Below are 18,151 nucleotides of genomic sequence, written 5' to 3' on the forward strand. Positions count from 1 at the left end.
TGGGGTGGTTAGAGGCAACGTGCGGTGGCCGGGGGAAATGTGCGGTGGTCGGAGGCAACGTGCGGTGGTCGGAGGCAATCTGGGGGAAATTACGTGTAATTAGGGGCAACATGGGGTGGTTACAGACAATCTGCGGTGGTTACAGCCAACATGGGGTGGTTACAGACAATCTGGGGTGGTTACGGATAAACTGAAGTGCTTATAGGTAATCAGGGGTGGGTACATGTAATTTTGGGTGGTTACGGCAAACTGGAGGGGGTCACTGGCAACGTGCGGTGGTGAGAGGCAACGTGCGGTGGTGAGAGGCAACATGCGGTGGTGAGAGGCAACGTGCGGTGGTGAGAGGCAACGTGCGGTGGTTACGTGCAATCTGGGCTGATTACGGACCATCTGGAGGGGGTCACTGACAATTCGCGGTGGTTATAGGCAATGTGCGGTGGTTATGGGCAAGGTGCGGTGGTTATGGGCAAGGTGCGGTGGTTATGGGCAAGGTGCGGTGGTTATGGGCAACTTGCGGTGGTTAGAGGCAACGTGCGGTGGTTATGGGCAACGTGCGGTGGTTACATGCAATCTGGCGTGATTACGGGCAACCTGGGGCGGATACGGGCAACCTGCGGTGGTTACGGGCAACCTGGGGCAGATATGGGCAACCTGCGGTGGTTACGGGTAATCTGGGGGGGTTAGGGGTAATTTGGGAGTAAACTGCAATTAGTGTGTGTTTTATGTTTTTTGTATGTTTATTTACTTTTTGTACTTTATACATTCATTTTCACTCTATTACTATGATTACTGTGATATTTTCGATCACAGTAATCATAGTTCAGTGACAGAGACCAAATTGGTCTCTGTCACTTTAAATTTTCCGAGATAACTGATTCTGGAGCGCATGCGCACTTCAGAATCAGCCTGGACGCCGAGGAAGACGGACCTCCCTGGATCAGGTAATGTATATGGGGAAGGGGGGTGACTGGCGGGCGGGGGGGACTGGGGGGGTGGGGGGGCGACACACTGACACTTTTTATCCCCTGTCACCAATGATTTATGGTGACGGGGGATAAAAAGTGCATCTTTGCACTGGGAACAGGCGGATTACCGTTATAGCGGCGGTAGTGGCGGTGGGGGGAGGCAACGTTCTGCAGCCTCCCCCCGATCGGCGGGAGGCCATGAATCTCCCCATAGACGCTGCGGTCGCATTGACCGCGACGTTTATGGGGTTAACTGCCCGGGGGGAGCGCGGCTCCGCTCCGGGCAGAGGCAGCGGGAGGATGCTGTGTGACATAGCCTCCTCCCGCTGCCCGATCACCGTTAGGGACAGCGGGGGAGGCAGGGAAGCCATGACATTTGGGAAACGTCATGTTGCGGGAACTACTTGTTTTACATGACGTTTTCCAAACGTCATTTTGCGGCAAGGGGTTAATCGAATTAATTTGATCAATCGCCCAGCCCTAGTGCCAGGTAAACCTGCTAATGTATAGTCACCCTATCCGTTTTCTGGCTTTCTCTAATGACAAGTATGTGCTGGTAGTTAAATGAATCTCCCGGTCTCTGAGCGGCTGCGTGTTTTACGGCCTGGCTGTGAGGGAAGAACTTGCACTTTAATGATAGTTTGCAGCATTTTCTTTTTTAAGCCGCCCTGATTCTGAGAAGCCAGAATTTGTGGTTTGTAAACTACAAACGTATAGATCCTGGGTTGCCGTTTCTTTCCTGTTCACCGTACTAAGAACAGATTTAGGTTGTACGTGAGATTTATTTGTCAGAAATAACTTAATTATAGCATTTCCGACAGCCCCTTAATTGTGCTCATCTGGATGATCAAAGGCTGAAGGGAGTCACTGAGTCAGGTGGTCTGGAGATGTCTCCACTAGAACAAGGCTGGGGAATAAATCATCTTCCCCAATACTCTGCGGCGTGTTGTGCTGATAAAGGAGAAAGCATATGTAGGCCTCATGCACATAGCAGTCTCTGTATGGAGCCACAGGCCCCCCGCGTGGCGCCATATGAGGCCTCAGTACAACACATTATGGAAATATTCTTCATACATATCTTAGTAGTACTATATGTCATGTGATGGGGTAAGCTATGAAATTGCATCCAGAGAAATCATAGGGTCCCATAAACCTGTCTTGGTCCCCCACCGTTCCTACGAATAAGGGGACTGCAGAAATACTAATTCAGTGCCTAGGGCCCCTTAACAGTCTGTCACAGTATAGCACTCCCCATGGCATCCAGGCGAAGGGCGTCCCGGTGGCATCCAGGCGAAGGGCGTCCCGGTGGCATCCAGGCGAAGGGCGTCCCGGTGGCATCCAGGCGAAGGGCGTCCCGTTGGCATCCAGGCGAAGGGCGTCCCGTTGGCATCCAGGCGAAGGGCGTCCCGGTGGCATCCAGGCCAAGGGCGTCCCGGTGGCATCCAGGCCAATGGCGTCCCGGTGGCATCCAGGCCAAGGGCGTCCCGGTGGCATCCAGGCCAAGGGCGTTCCGGTGGCATCCAGACCAAGGGCGTCCCGGTGGCATCCAGGCCAAGGGCGTCCCGGTGGCATCCAGGCCAAGGGCGTCCCGGTGGCATCCAGGCCAAGGGCGTCCCGGTGGCATCCAGGCCAAGGGCGTCCCGGTGGCATCCAGGCCAAGGGCGTCCCGGTGGCATCCAGGCGAAGGGCGTCCCGGTGGCATCCAGACGAAGGGCGTCCCGGTGGCATCCAGACGAAGGGCGTCCCGGTGGCATCCAGACGAAGGGCGTCCCGGTGGCATCCAGACGAAGGGCGTCCCGGTGGCATCCAGGCGAAGGGCGTCCCGGTGGCATCCAGGCGAAGGGCGTCCCGGTGGCATCCAGGCGAAGGGCGTCCCGGTGGCATCCAGGCGAAGGGCGTCCCGGTGGCATCCAGGCCAATGGCGTCCCGGTGGCATCCAGGCCAAGGGCGTCCCGGTGGCATCCAGGCCAAGGGCGTCCCGGTGGCATCCAGGCCAAGGGCGTCCCGGTGGCATCCAGGCCAAGGGCGTCCCGGTGGCATCCAGACCAAGGGCGTCCCGGTGGCATCCAGGCCAAGGGCGTCCCGGTGGCATCCAGGCCAAGGGCGTCCCGGTGGCATCCAGGCCAAGGGCGTCCCGATGGCATCCAGGCCAAGGGCGTCCCGGTGGCATCCAGGCCAAGGGCGACCCGGTGGCATCCAGGCCAAGGGCGTCCCGGTGGCATCCAGGCCAAGGGCGTCCCGGTGGCATCCAGGCGAAGGGCGTCCTGGTGGCATCCAGGCGAAGGGCGTCCCGGTGGCATCCAGGCGAAGGGCGTCCCGGTGGCATCCAGACGAAGGGCGTCCCGGTGGCATCCAGACGAAGGGCGTCCCGGTGGCATCCAGGCGAAGGGCGTCCCGGTGGCATCCAGGCGGAGGGCGTCCCGGTGGCATCCAGGCGGAGGGCGTCCCGGTGGCATCCAGGCGGAGGGCGTCCCGGTGGCATCCAGGCGGAGGGCGTCCCGGTGGCATCCAGGCGGAGGGCGTCCCGGTGGCATCCAGGCGGAGGGCGTCCCGGTGGCATCCAGGCGGAGGGCGTCCCGGTGGCATCCAGGCGAAGGGCGTCCCGGTGGCATCCAGGCAATCTGCGGCATTGGTGGTATCCAGATGAATGGGACTTCACAGTCAAGGGGCTCTGAGCTGAAGCAGATTTTAGCTATAATTTACTTCTGGGTGCAGACATAACTTGTAATAACTCTTATGCAAAGAGAGAATTATACAATTTTGCAAGCTGTTTATCTGCAAAATTTAGCACGTATGGGGTCTGTTCATCTATGGCAGCATGATTTATCAAGGAAACAGCTTGCAAAGCAATGTGGCTGTCATGATTCATAAATAAGCTTGTGAAAATACGCAGTCCACATTGATGAAAGGAAGCAGTCCGTGCCCTTGTTTCTCCTTGGCTTTCCTGAGAAAGTCTAGCACGTGGTGTGCGGATAAAAGTGAATGTCCATGATACTTTCACCCAGTCACCCACACCATGCATCCGGCTTTCCAAAGAGCCAAGCTAAAATCGTTCACAGCGTTCAGGTAAGTGCTGCTGTCCATTAGTTCTGGTGTTCAGTGGGGTCTCAGCAACCGGACCCCCACCAATCACAACTTTTGATTTTGTCCGAACATGTCTAAAAGTTTAGGTCCACTTTAATGATTGCATCCACCTCTCGGCTTGGAGCCTGACAGTGTATGTGTGGGTTTTCAGTCTCTGGGAGTAATATGGAGCGGTGATAGAGCACTCAGGTTTGTACTTCTCCTTGGCTTCATATATTCCTCCCCACAAATAATTCTGATAATGTAGGTGAGAAAACGTCAGACATACAGACCACCATACCCATGTGCGCATCATTCCTGCTGCCTTGGACTGTGCTGCTGTACATCTTCCTGCGCAAAGCTCTGCATCCCTGTGTCCTCAACTATAGGTGGCCTTGGGCAATACATGTATAGTGTCATACTGGGTTTTAGGTATGTGTAGAACAATGCATGAAAGACCCCCCAGAATTTATGAGCGCCTGCATTTGCTCAGCATTACTGGATAAACCCCGTAAGGGTTTAATAGAAGGAGTGTTGGATCGTTTTCCTCTGTGACAAGAGCAGACAATGCTTTCTGTGACCAAAAATGGCATCCGTCCTTGCTTGTCCTGGAAAGTAAGCAGAGGGATTTCTCTGTTGATGTGCACAGACATCATCACAGGGAATATTTTGGGTGATCCCTGAATGGATCTGCATTATTGTGTGAGGTTTATAAACTCCTTTATCCACACAAACTAACAGTCGGACGGCGCAGCTGGACTTTGTTTTCATAAGATTGTTGTGTTTGGATTGGAATTTTTTAGCATCTTGCAGCTGTTTATGAAAATGTGAGCGTCGCCAATCCAGTTACTGTTACAGTACGGGAAGTTTAGATCGAAACTTACATCCCAGCTTGTGAAAATATGCAATTCCAACAGATGTGAAATTTTAGTTTTCTGTCACTGACGTGGCGAGGTGCTCATGGAGGTGGGCCACTTTCTTCCGCTATGGGAATATTTATATTAGGGATTTTAGAAGGTTTAGGGGCTCTCAATATAAAGGTTCAACCTGGATTGAAGAACTGTGCACAAGTTACAGATGGCGTTTGGGTCCATATTCATATTAAACCCTTAGGCCTCTGTTTACGACATATAAGTGAGTCTGGAAAAATGGACAGGGTTTCAGAGTCACACCAAGCCCCAGTCATATATCAAAGATTTCCAACACTTTTCTAGTTAGAAAAGAATTGGAAACTTTGCCAGATACAACTTTGTATGAAGATAATATCATATTTGTTGATGAATCTGTCATAAACCGGACTGGTGGAAAGAGCGACATGGTGTTCATCTAGTGGGGTGTTAATGATAGATCCATGTCTAGGTGAAATGCATTAGAGTGATCCAATCCAGCTGCAAAAAGTAGTGGCCCCTCTCCATAGTAATAGAAGACATACAAGGTATTAGAGCATTCAGCTGTCACATAAACAGATTAAAGCTGGGTTATGTGTTTGTCTCTGACATAGGCATTGCTTGGTGATTGTCCTGTGGCAGATCTAGAGTATGGCCACACTCTGGATTTTGTTTAGTATTTGCCACTGTGAATTTAGGGGCAAATATGTCAATATTTTAAAGATAAAAAAGGTAATATATTTTAGCTCTGCAGTTGTGAATTTTGCTGTGGATCTGCTACAATTTTTGTTGCAGATTTGGACTTCATCGTTTGAAGTCAATGGGAAATATCTAAAAATTGCAACAAATCACAGGTCACATATTTGGCCATGCTCCCTCCATCGAGAAGGTACAATATCTTCACAAACAAATGTAAATGTACCAAATGTACCATTATCGCCTCGGGATGTGTAAATCAGTGGTCCAAAGTAATACAACAATAAAATATTGTTTTCCAACCCACATGTAATTTCAAATAAGAAACTGTATAAACAGCCTGTTCAGCAATAAGGGCAGCCTTAGTTAAAGGAGAAGTCCGGCCAAAATTATTTTTTTATATGTTATTACTTATGGAAAGTTATACAATTTTCTAATGTACATTAATTATGGGAAATGCTCATATACTGCTATTTCCCTTAATTTAGTGTATCAGGAAGTGTTAGAATTCTCTCAGGTCCAGTGACATCACGACGAATGGTGTAATTCCTATGGAGTGTCCAGCAGGGGGCGCTCTCTACATCCCGCTCCGCTGCCACCGCCGCTCACACAAGGGCTGCTTTTCATGCCCCCCGCCGCTCCCCCTCCCGGCTTCAAACTTACTATCGCGCCGCTGATTCCCCGCCGCCCGCGCCGCTCCTCACTATCCGGCCGGCCTTTGACTCCCTCACGCCCGCCCGCCCGTCCGTTCGCATGCCCCGTTCCTCACACTATCTGGCTGCCGCTCTCTGCTCTTGCATGCCCGCCAGGGTGGGGGCGGGCATGCAAGAGCAGAGAGCGGCAGCCAGATAGTGTGAGGAACGGGGCGTGCGAACGGATGGGCGAGCAGGAGGGAGTCAGAGGCCGGCCGGATAGTGAGGAGCGGCGCGGGCGGCGGGGAATCAGCGGCGCAATAGTAAGTTTGAAGCCGGGAGGGGGAGCGGCGGGGGGCATGAAAAGAAGCCCCTGTGTGAGCGGCGGTTGCAGCGGAGCGGGCGGTGATAGGGATAGCAAAAGGTACTACTCCCCCATTATCTGCAGATAATGGGGAAGTAGTACTTTGTATATGTTCCCAGCACCGAGCAGGGAGGGAGGGGGGAGGTAGATGGCACCTCTCTCGGTGCCCAGCAAATGTATTCATTGAATACATTTATGGGATACTTTGGGGAGCAAGGACACTCCCCAAAGTATTCCATAAATGTATTCATGAAGTCACAAAAGTACAGTGCATAACATTACATTACGTACACTGTAATTCCAATGGAGTGTCCAGCAAGGGCGCACTATATATATAGAAGTCAATGGTACTCATTGACTTCTATATAGAGAGCGCCCCCTGCTGGACACTCCTTAGGAATTACACCATTCGTCGTGACGTCACTGGACCTGAGAGAATTCTAACACTTCCTGATACACTAAATTAAGGGAAATAGCAGTATATGAGCATTTCCCATAATTAATGTACATTAGAAAATTGTATAACTTTCCATAAGTAATAACATATAAAAAAATAATTTTGGCCGGACTTCTCCTTTAATACATGGTTGCACACATCCCCCTCCTTCCCAGTTAATATTCACTTGCACCATTTGGCATTTATGTCAGCCTCCAAACCTTTCTTGTAGCTGTCTATAAGCTTCTTGCCCTTCTCTTCTGGTAGTTTCTCCCTCTCCACCTTTGCAGTTTTCTTTGCTGGGTTCTTTTTCCCAGTGGCAGATTTCTCCTGACCCCAAAGATTTTCAATGGGATTAAGGTCAGGACTCACTGCTGGTCATTTTTCATGCTTTATCGCATTGTCTTACTGGAGGACCCATAATCTTCAACTCAAACCAAGTTTTCTTACACTGAGTAGGACATTTCACTCTAAAATCTCTTGATAATTCTCTGATTTCATGATTTCTCTGATACGGTCAAGTTGTCCAGTAGGTATGTCACCTGTCAGTGCACATGTGCCAATGTGACATAGGTGCACTCTAGGCCATGCCAGGATGACACAGCTGAAAGTATAAAAGTAAATGTTTTGCTCTAACCAAGGCACCGGCACATTTTATAAGACATGGCCGATAAGCATTTACTCTCATCAATGCATGGTACTAGCGGGTTGGTGGATACAGAGTCGCTTTAAACTTCATGGGTGGCAGTAATAGTGAGCAGGACTGTATGTGCCAGATCTTCTATAGAGGGTGACTCACCATGACTTTCCTGCATTTTTAGGTCTATGGGCCCTATTCCACGGGACGATTATCGTTCACATAATCGTTAACGATAAACGATCTCAAACGACTGCTATTGCGAACAACCTGATATCGTTCACCCATTTACGATGATCGTTCTTGCGGTCGTCTTGTCATCGCTGTCGTCTTGTCGTCTTCTCGAACGTAGCTACTGTGAACGTGATGCGATTGAGCAACAATAAAAATAGGTCCAGGTCTTGTTAAGCGATCAACGATTTCTCGTTCATCGTTTAATCGTTAACTGCTATTCAACCGAACGATTATCACTTCAATTTGAACGATTTAATGATTATCCGAATGATAATCGTCCTGTGGAATGGGCCCCTAATTTTCCTCTTCTGAGGTTTGGATCCTCAGATACTTATAAGCCGGGTCATTATGTATAACTTTTTTGTTTTACTTTTTCAGTATTTGTCTTTATATACTATTGGGGGTCCCTGGGGGCTGGTTAGTCCTCCTCCTCACCTGGGATTTTTCCAGATGGGACATTTGCAGAGGCTACATGTGCTGTGCAGAGCGCTAATAAACACGTGGAGCCAGAAACTGCAGGAGACAGTGCTGCCAATTTCTGCACAGCGGCGGCCATTGACAATCTGGTTCTATGGAGTTTGGGGCCAGTGGGTTATTTATTGGGGATATCTTTTGTGTCTGTTTATTCTCTTTTTATCTGATGTCTCTGTGTTGTGGTGCAGTATAAAGCATGTGTTCCACAGACGTCTCTACACAATAAATTAAAGATTGATATCCTAATAGTGATTTTTCCAGTTTTTAACTAGATCCACATTGAGTGTTACACATTATCATAGATTGGCTAAATGTCTTCATCAGTGGTTTTCTTTGTGTGTTCATATGAGGTGACGCACCAGTGATTTATTGTAGGAGCAGAATTGCCCAAATCACACATGTAAGCAGGTGGTATTTGCTGTGTATACAATGCCAAATAATGGACACTAAACATTAAAGTGAGCATAATGTAGGAGCAGAAAGTGTCAGCATCCTGCTCCTACATTAACTCCCATAGGCTGCCGGCACTTCATGCCAGCAGCCTATGGGAGGCCGGGACGTGACCTCTCCCGTCCCTGCGGCTCGCAAGATGGAGCCAGAAGAGGAGGAGGAGAGCTGCTAATGCTAGGCATTATTAGTTCATGGGGGCACTTCTGGGGGCATTATTAGTTCATGGGGGCACCTCTGGGGGCATTATTAGTATATGAGGGCACCTCTGGGGGCATTATTATTTCATGGGGGCACCTCTGGGGGCATTATTAGCTCATGGGGGCACCTCTGGGGGCATTATTAGCTCATGGGGGAACCTCTGGGGGCATTATTAGCTCATGGGGGAACCTCTGGGGGCATTATTAGTATATGGGGGCACCTCTGGGGGCATTATTAATTCATGGGGGCACCTCTGGGGGCATTATTAGTATATGGGGGCACCTCTGGGGGCATTATTAGTTCATGGGGGGCACCTCTGGGGGCATTATTAGCTCATGGGGGCACAGCAGGAGATCCTACATACAGGGGGCATCCCACATTCCTAGTCGCTTTACTGCACATAACACCAAACAGTGCAGTTACTATGGGAGCCTACAGGAGGGAGAAAGGAAAGGAAGTTGCTAGAAATGTGCGGAGCCTAAATTGTTTGTCTCGCAGGTTCTGAGGGGATGAAACGTATTTGGAAGACATCATCATGGAGGACTGGACTGGATGGAGAGGAAAAGGGAAAGTGACGCCTCAGATCAAAGAAGACGTCCCCTGTGAGTCACTGTATGACACTTTTCTTATTTTGTAGAACATTATTTAGTAGGGGCGCCCCGAGGAAATTTTTTTTCCAAGGGGTGCCCCGAGGTGGAAAAGGTTGGGAAGCACTGCCCTAGACGACCCTGGACGTACAGCTACGTCATGGAAGTCTGTCACCAGACGACCCTGGACGTAACTGTACGTCCTGGGTGGTTCTCCCGCTATAAAGCGTGCTCCGGAGCGTAGCAGGCTTCATAGGAGGTGGGGGCCGGCTGCAGTGAGTGTGACTGCAGGGGTCCCGATCGTTGAAACGGATCGCCGGAGGTCTCTCACCTGCCTCCGTGCGGTCCGATCGGCGATCTGCTACACTGAGCCTGCACAGGCAGGCTCAATGAGCAGATCGCCGATCACACTGATCAATGCTATGCCTATGGCATAGCATTGTACAGTGTGAGCAATCAAAGTACTGTATGTAAAAGTCCCCTAAAGGGACTTCAAATGTGTAAAAAAAAAAGTTTGAAACATTATTACACTACCCCAAAACCCCTCCCCCAATAAAAGCTGAAATCACCCCCCCTATCCCATTATATAAATAAAATATATAAAAATAAATAAATAGATAAACATATACCGTAGCGTGCGTAATTGTCCGATGTATTAAAAAATAACAAGCGTCATTGCGAACGGCAAACACGAAAAGAGGGAAAAAAGTGCGCGGATTACCGATTTTATGTTACATTATATATTTTAAAAAAGTGATCAAAAAGTCCGATCTTCACAAATATGGTATTAATAAAAACTAGAGATCATGGCGGAAAAAATGACACCCCATACAGCCCCGTAGGTGAAAAAATAAAACCGTTATAAGCGTCACAATAGGCCCATTTTATTAATAATTAATTGCCAAAAAAAAATTTCATAAAAAAAAAAAATATATAACATTAGAGAATCTGCGTAAACCTGCATATGGTTGTGTTCAGACCTATAGAATAATGGTATCATGTCGCTTTTACCATATAGTACATTACGTAGACACAGGAACCCCCCAAACGTCACCATATTGCATTCTTTTTTACGATTTCACCTATTTATATCTTCATAAATAATATATTTTGGAATTCTGTCATACATGTTATGGTAAAATGAAAGACGCCATTACACAGTACAACTATTCCTGTAAAAAACATCCCCTTACATGGCCTTGTAGATAGAAAACTGAGAGTGCTGGAGCTCTTAGAAGGGGAGGAGGGAAAAACGGAAACACTAAGATCAAAATTTGCGCGGTCCACTGGGTCATTTTGGGCCTGGTCCTCAAAGGGTTAAACATCATATGAGACCGGCCGTTCTGTGACCTAGCTGAGTCACAGAACGGCCGGTGTCAGAGAAGATCATCCCAGCCGGTACCGGATTATCTTTATTTCTGTTTAATTGGAATGCAGACGCATATGCATGCGCCCACATCCCAATTCACCATTGCACACAATGAATAGTGGCTGCACACAACTGACATGTCAGTTTTCCGTGTGGCCGGTTGGAGTCCCGGCTGGAGTACATACTATGTGTATACACTCTGGCCGGGATCCCATTCATTCAAATACAATGTTTATGTTTTTTGTTTTTTGCACTAATCACGGCTGATGTTGCAAATTGGAACAACAGCCGTGATTATTTAAAAGATACGTTGTGTGAACATGGCCTTATATGGAATCGTATAACAGTGTAAGTTTGATTTAGTAAAACTTCTGGAGGGTTTGGGTATTACAGTTTTTGGGGTTGTTATGGTTTTATATGCCCTGTGTGGTTCATGGACTAGTGGATTCACACTGGGGTTTGCGTGCGGACTGCAAACTTACTTTCCTTATGTACGTCTATAAATGCCTCATAGACCTAAACTGGGAGCTATTTCTGCTCCACACGTTGGGCACAGTAGGAATTGGCCATAATGTGAAAACGGAACACCTAAGCAGGAGGAGAAGGGTGGACCTTTACCCACACCAGCCTAATTCCAAGAGGAGTGAATACATAGTGAATACGTTTCTTGCTGGAGTGCTTCTTTAATTTCAACATTTGTGTCGCAATTGTTCAGAACTAGAGACGAGTGAATCTCAAACACAACTGGGTCTGTCCAAACCTGGGCATGCAGGATTTGATTACTGGTGGCTGCAGAGTTGGATGCAGCCCTAAGGTTGCCTGGAAAACATTGAGCCATAGGCTCTATCCATGTTGTCTAAAACTCCCTAGGGCTGCATCCAATTTCTTAACCCATTGGTAAGTGCTGCACGCTCAGGTTCAGTTGGCTGTCTGCGTGTGTTGGAGACTGGCTGTCTGGGCGTGTTGGAGACTGGCTGTCTGGGCGTGTTGGAGACTGGCTGTCTGGGCGTGTTGGAGACTGGCTGTCTGGGCGTGTTGGAGACTGGCTGTCTGGGCGTGTTGGAGACTGGCTGTCTGGGCGTGTTGGAGACTGGCTGTCTGGGCGTGTTGCAGACTGGCTGTCTGGGCGTGTTGGAGACTGGCTGTCTGGGCGTGTTGGAGACTGGCTGTCCGGGCATGATTGAAATTGTGATTTTACAACAGTTCGGGTCCCGCGGTTTGGGAAATGTTGAGCCACATTGTAGAGCTGTGCCTGGTCCACCATTCTGAAGCATTTCACAGTTTTGTTTTTTGGTTGCGGAATCTAATAGTTTGGGACGCCTTGGGGAGCTAAAAATACATGTGTCACAATTATCTATCCAGATGTTTGATAGGATTCCAGAGGAATGTCCGCTCATGGCCCATCTTTAGTGCCGAGGACGCTGTCGCAGGGTGACGTCGGGGAAGATAATTTGGAATCTCATTTCAAAGGAGACGCTCTATCATTTGTTGGTCTTTACTTATCTCAGGAAGTGAATGACACACTGCTCCCGGATAGACCCTTTAAGTACTATCACAGCTTCACATTTTCCATGCAGATTTGTGAGACCTTTGTCCAGCGTGTTTTACCCTATTCCCAGCCCCCATTTATACTCTGGTGAACTATTGGTGGTATCCATTGTGTAGAAAGTAAAACCTCTGCTTGATATATTAGAATACATTGTATCACAGACCGTTGTGACCTGTAGACAGTGTATATGGCATCACATCCCTGCTTTATTAAAAGTTTATTCATATTTGCAAAAAAAGGTACATATAATATTCTATGCAGTATCTCATATTGTCCATCGTATGCTAAAGAGTCACTGTTAGCCTAGTCCAGTTTAATAGGATCTCATAGATATGTTACGTGTGTATGTGTGTGTGTGTATGTGTATATACACTCACCGGCCACTTTATTAGGTACACCTGTCCAACTGCTTGTTACCACTTAATTTCTAATCAGCCAATCACATGGCGGCAACTGTGCATTTAGGCATGTAGACATGGTCAAGACAATCTCCTGCAGTTCAAACCGAGCATCAGTATGGGGAAGACAGGTGATTTGAGTGCCTAAATGGTTGGGGAAGAAAGGTGATTTGAACGTGGCATGGTTGTTGGTGCCAGAAGGGCTGGTCTGAGTATTTCAGAAACTGCTAATCTACTGGGATTTTCACGCACAACCATCTCTAGGGTTTGCAGAGAATGGTCCGAAAAAGAAAAAACATCCAGTGAGCGGCAGTTCTGTGGGCGGAAATGCCTTGTTGATGCCAGAGGTCAAAGGAGAATGGGCAGACTGGTTCGAGCTGATAGAAAGGCAACAGTGACTCAAATAGCCAACCGTTACAACCAAGGTAGGGAGAAGAGCATCTCTGAACGCACAGTATGGCCAACTTTGAGTCAGATGGGCTACAGCAGCAGAAGACCACACCGGGTGCCACTCCTTTCAGCTAAGAACAGGAAACTGAGGCTACAATTTGCACAAGCTCATCGAAATTGGACAGTAGAAGATTGGAAAAACGTTGCCTGGTCTGATGAGTCTCGATTTCTGCTGCGACATTTGGATGGTAGGGTCAGAATTTGGCGTCAACAACATGAAAGCATGGATCCATCCTGCCTTGTATCAACGGTTCAGGCTGGTGGTGGTGGTGTCATGGTGTGGGGAATATTTTCTTGGCACTCTTTGGGCCCCTTGGTACCAATTGAGCATCGTTGCAACGCCACAGCCTACCTGAGTATTGTTGCTGACCATGTCCATCCCTTTATGACCACAATGGACCCAACATCTGATGGCTACTTTCAGCAGGATAATGCGCCATGTCATAAAGCTAGAATCATCTCAGACTGGTTTCTTGAACATGACAATGAGTTCACTGTACTCCAATGGCCTCCACAGTCACCAGATCTCAATCCAATAGAGCATCTTTGGGATGTGGTGGAACGGGAGATTCGCATCTGGGATGTGCAGCCGACAAATCTGCGGCAACTGTGTGATGCCATCATGTCAATATGGACCAAAATCTCTGAGGAAGCTTCCAGCACCTTGTTGTATCTATGCCACCAAGAATTGAGGCAGTTTTGAAGGCAAAAGGGGGTCCAACCCGTATACACTACCGTTCAAAAGTTTGGGGTCACCCAAACAATTTAGTGTTTTCCATGTAGTCACACTTCTTCACCACCGCACGTTGTGAAATGAATAGAAAATAGAGTCAAGACATTGACAAGGTTAGAAATAATGATTTGTATGTGAAATAACATTGTTCTTACATCACACTTTGCTTCCGTCCCAGAATCCTCCTTTTGCAGCAATTCCAGCATTGCACACCTTTGGCATTCTAGCTATTAATCTGTTGGGGTAAGCTGGAGAAATTGCCCCCCACGCTTCTAGAAGCAGCTCCCACAAGTTGGATTGGTTGGATGGGCACTTCTGGCGTACCATACGGTCAAGCTGCTCCCACAACAGCTCAATGGGGTTCACATCTGGTGACTGCGCTGGCCACTCCATTACCTATGATAGAATACCAGCTGCTGCTTCTGCTGGAAATAGTTCTTGCACAATTTGGAGGTGTTTAGGGTCATTGTCCTGTTGTAGGATGAAATTGGCTCCAACCAAGCGCTGCCCACTGGGTATGGCATGGCGGTGCAGAGTGATGGCCTTCCTTATTCACAATCCCTTTTACCCTGTACAAATCTCCCACCTTACCAGCACCAACCCCAGACCATCACATGACCTCCACCATGTATAACAGATGGCGTCAGGCATTCTTCCAGCATCTTCTCATTTCTTCTGCGTCTCACAAACATTCTTCTTTGTCATCCAAACACCTCAAACTTGGATTCATCCGTCCACAACACTTTTTTCCAGTCTTCCTCTGTCCAATCTCTGTGTTCTTTTGCCCATCTTAATCTTTTTCTTTTATTGGCCAGTCTCAGATATGGCTTTTTCTTTGCCACTCTGCCCTGAAGCCCAAAATCCGGCAGCCGCCTCTTCACTGTAGATGTTGACACTGGTGTTTTGCGGGTACTATTTAATGAAGATGCCAGTTGGAGACCTGTGAGGCGTCTGTTTCTCAAACTAGAGACTCTAATGTGCTTATATACTTGCTTAGTTGTGCAACGCGGCCTCCCACATCTTTTTCTACTCTGGTTAGAGCCTGTTTGTGCTGTCCTCTGAAGGGAGTAGTACACACCGTTGTAGGAAATCTTCAATTTCTTAGCAATTTCTGGCATGGAATAGCCTTCATTTCTAAGAACAAGAATAGACCGTCGAGTTTCAGATAAAAGTTCTCTTTTTCTGGCCATTTCCAGCATTTAATTGACCCCACAAATGTGATGCTCCAGAAACACAATCTGCTCAAAGGAAGGTCAGTTTTGTAGCTTTTGTAACGAGCTAGACTGTTTTCAGATGTGTGAACATGATTGCACAAGGGTTTTCTAATCATCAATTAGCCTTCTGAGCCAATGAGCAAACACATTGTACCATTAGAACACTGGAGTGATGGGCCTCTATACACCTATGTAGATATTGCAACAAAAACCAGACATTTGCAGCTAGGATAGTCATTTACCACATTAGCAATGTATAGAGTGTATTGGTTTAAAGTTAGGACTAGTTTAAACTTATCTTCATTGAAAAGTACAGCGCTTTTCCTTCAAAAAGGACATTTCATTGTGACCCCATACTTTTAAACGGTAGTGTGTGTGTATATATATATATATATATATATATATATATATATATATATTATATATATATACAGTATATACTGTGTATATATATATATATATATATGCATATGTTTTTCAGTATATACACTGCACTGCGGCTAAAATAAGATGTGATTAGACGCTAAGGGCCCTATTACACGGGCCGATTATCATGGAAAAAATTGCTATATTGTTTAAGTTTAAATAATAATTATTTTGTGTGAATGCAGGCATCGATCGAAAAATCGTTTGTGTGTTGAGTGCAATTTTTGAGCCTAAAATCATTGTTAATCGAACACGAATCGTTCTCTGTAATTCCACATTTGTTCGCTAATCGTTCAGTGTAATTCCACATCTTTCTTTCATTTGCTGGGATCAGATGGAGTAACTGACCATCCTTGTGTGTAATGGTACTTACACAGAGCGATAATTCGCACGATTAACTATTTTTTTATGAACAATGTTTTTTTTATAACGAACAGCGTTTAGACGGAACGATTCATCGTACGGAAAATTCGCTATGCGATTGTTTTGCGACACATAGGTGAAATCGGTGTAAGACTGTTTACACTGAACGATCTGCGAATTTTTTGCGAACGATCAACGATGATTTGAGAACATGTTGAAAGATCAAAATGAACGATTTATCTCTCGTCGCTTGATCGTTCGCTGCGTTTACACGTACGATTATCGTTTGAATTCAAGCGTTATCGTGCAAATTCGAACGATAAATCGTTCCGTGTAAAAGGACCATAATACGGTGATTGATTTCAGGTAGCTCTCGTTTGCAAACATTATTGTTAATCAATAAAAATGACTTCATGTAATAGGACCCTAACTCAAGCGATTCAACTACCTCATCTGAAGTTGCCCTTTGGCTGGCACTGTGTGACTGTGATGGGCAGTATCTCTAGGAGCAGTACTTATTGAGGTGAGTACAGTTGTGTAATATGGACAGCGTCCAGATCGATGCATGCAGCAATGCCATATAGATGAGCACTTAGACTACATATCTCCCTGTCACATCCCTTTCTTTCTATTCATTACCTCCTTTAGAACTAAGCTGAACACAGAGATGGCTGTGATGGATGAGATGTGTGTTCTCTCTATAGCATGTATATTTCTGCATTGTGGGCACATAACTTACATTCCCGCTTAGATTAATGTAGTAGAATAGATGGTAAGGTGGGGTGTGCGGCGGCTTCGTGAGCGCAGCACATACATTGCACAGGCATGAGTCAGGCTCTGATAGTGGGGAGACTTGGCTGAACACAAAGTACAGTTACACTTCTGGTATTTCAGCCCCTTTCACCCAAAAAAAAAGAAAAAAAAGAAAAGGGAGTTAGGAAAATCTTCTGTATCATTCATTATACGGCTCAGCATTAGGGAATAGAGTGCAGAGATTTGGCACTTGCTAAGCACAGGGGGTGGCAGGAGTTGTCACACCGACCTGTATATACACAGAAAACACAAACCTTGTGAATAATGAAAGTTTACAAAATAGTGAAAACTTCATAAAAGTATTAAATTGTCCTCATATGCAGAAAAACAGTTTGAGGTTTGGATCTTTTTTCGTGTTTTTGGCTGGGTAAGCCCCCTTCAGGACATGTGAACAGTCCTCTCAGCTGGGAGCCTTCTCCCCGATCACTAATCTTCCTGTAGACGGGGTCTGCCAAGCATTCTACAACACGATGAGCAGACCTCACGCCAAGTGCTAAACTCAATATCTTACATTTCTCACCAATATGTACAGAGTCGTTCAGGAAACATGCGGCTTCTGGAAATGTAAATATAATTTATGATAATAGAAACAAAATCTAGAAACTTCCTGGATCAGTGGGAATCTAGTATTACTGCTACTGCCCCCTCCTGAAATACCTGTGACCTCCCACAGCATAACCACTGCTTAAATACTCTGTGCTGACCCCCACTATGTAGCTCTTGAGTCTGTAAACCTACCACAGGATCAGACCACTATCCTAAAATACTCTGTGCTTCTGAGGACCTTGGCTTTTGTACTGTGGAATTATCCACCTGTGACCTCCCTCTTGCCATAATGCAGACCTGTCAGCAGCCTGTTAGTTAAAGGAGAAGTCCTGCGAAAATTTTTATTAAAGTATGGTATTGCCCCCCAAAAGTTATACTAATCACCAATGTACACTTATTACGGGAAATGCTTATAAATTCCTTTTTTCCCTGCACTTCCTACTGCATTAAGGCTTCCCCTCCTGGATAAAATGGTGATGTCACGACCCAACTCCCAGAGCTGTGCGGGCTGTGGCTGCTGGAGAGGATGATGGCAGGGGGATGCTCAGTGTCCCTCCAGTGCCCAGTGTCCCCCTGCCATCATCCTCTCCAACAGCCACAGCCTGCACAGCTTTGGGAGTTGGGTCGTGACATCACCATGTTATCCAGGAAGTGACATCACCATGTT

The sequence above is a fragment of the Dendropsophus ebraccatus genome, chromosome 10 (assembly GCF_027789765.1).
Source record: "Dendropsophus ebraccatus isolate aDenEbr1 chromosome 10, aDenEbr1.pat, whole genome shotgun sequence".
Lineage (NCBI taxonomy): Eukaryota > Metazoa > Chordata > Amphibia > Anura > Hylidae > Dendropsophus > Dendropsophus ebraccatus.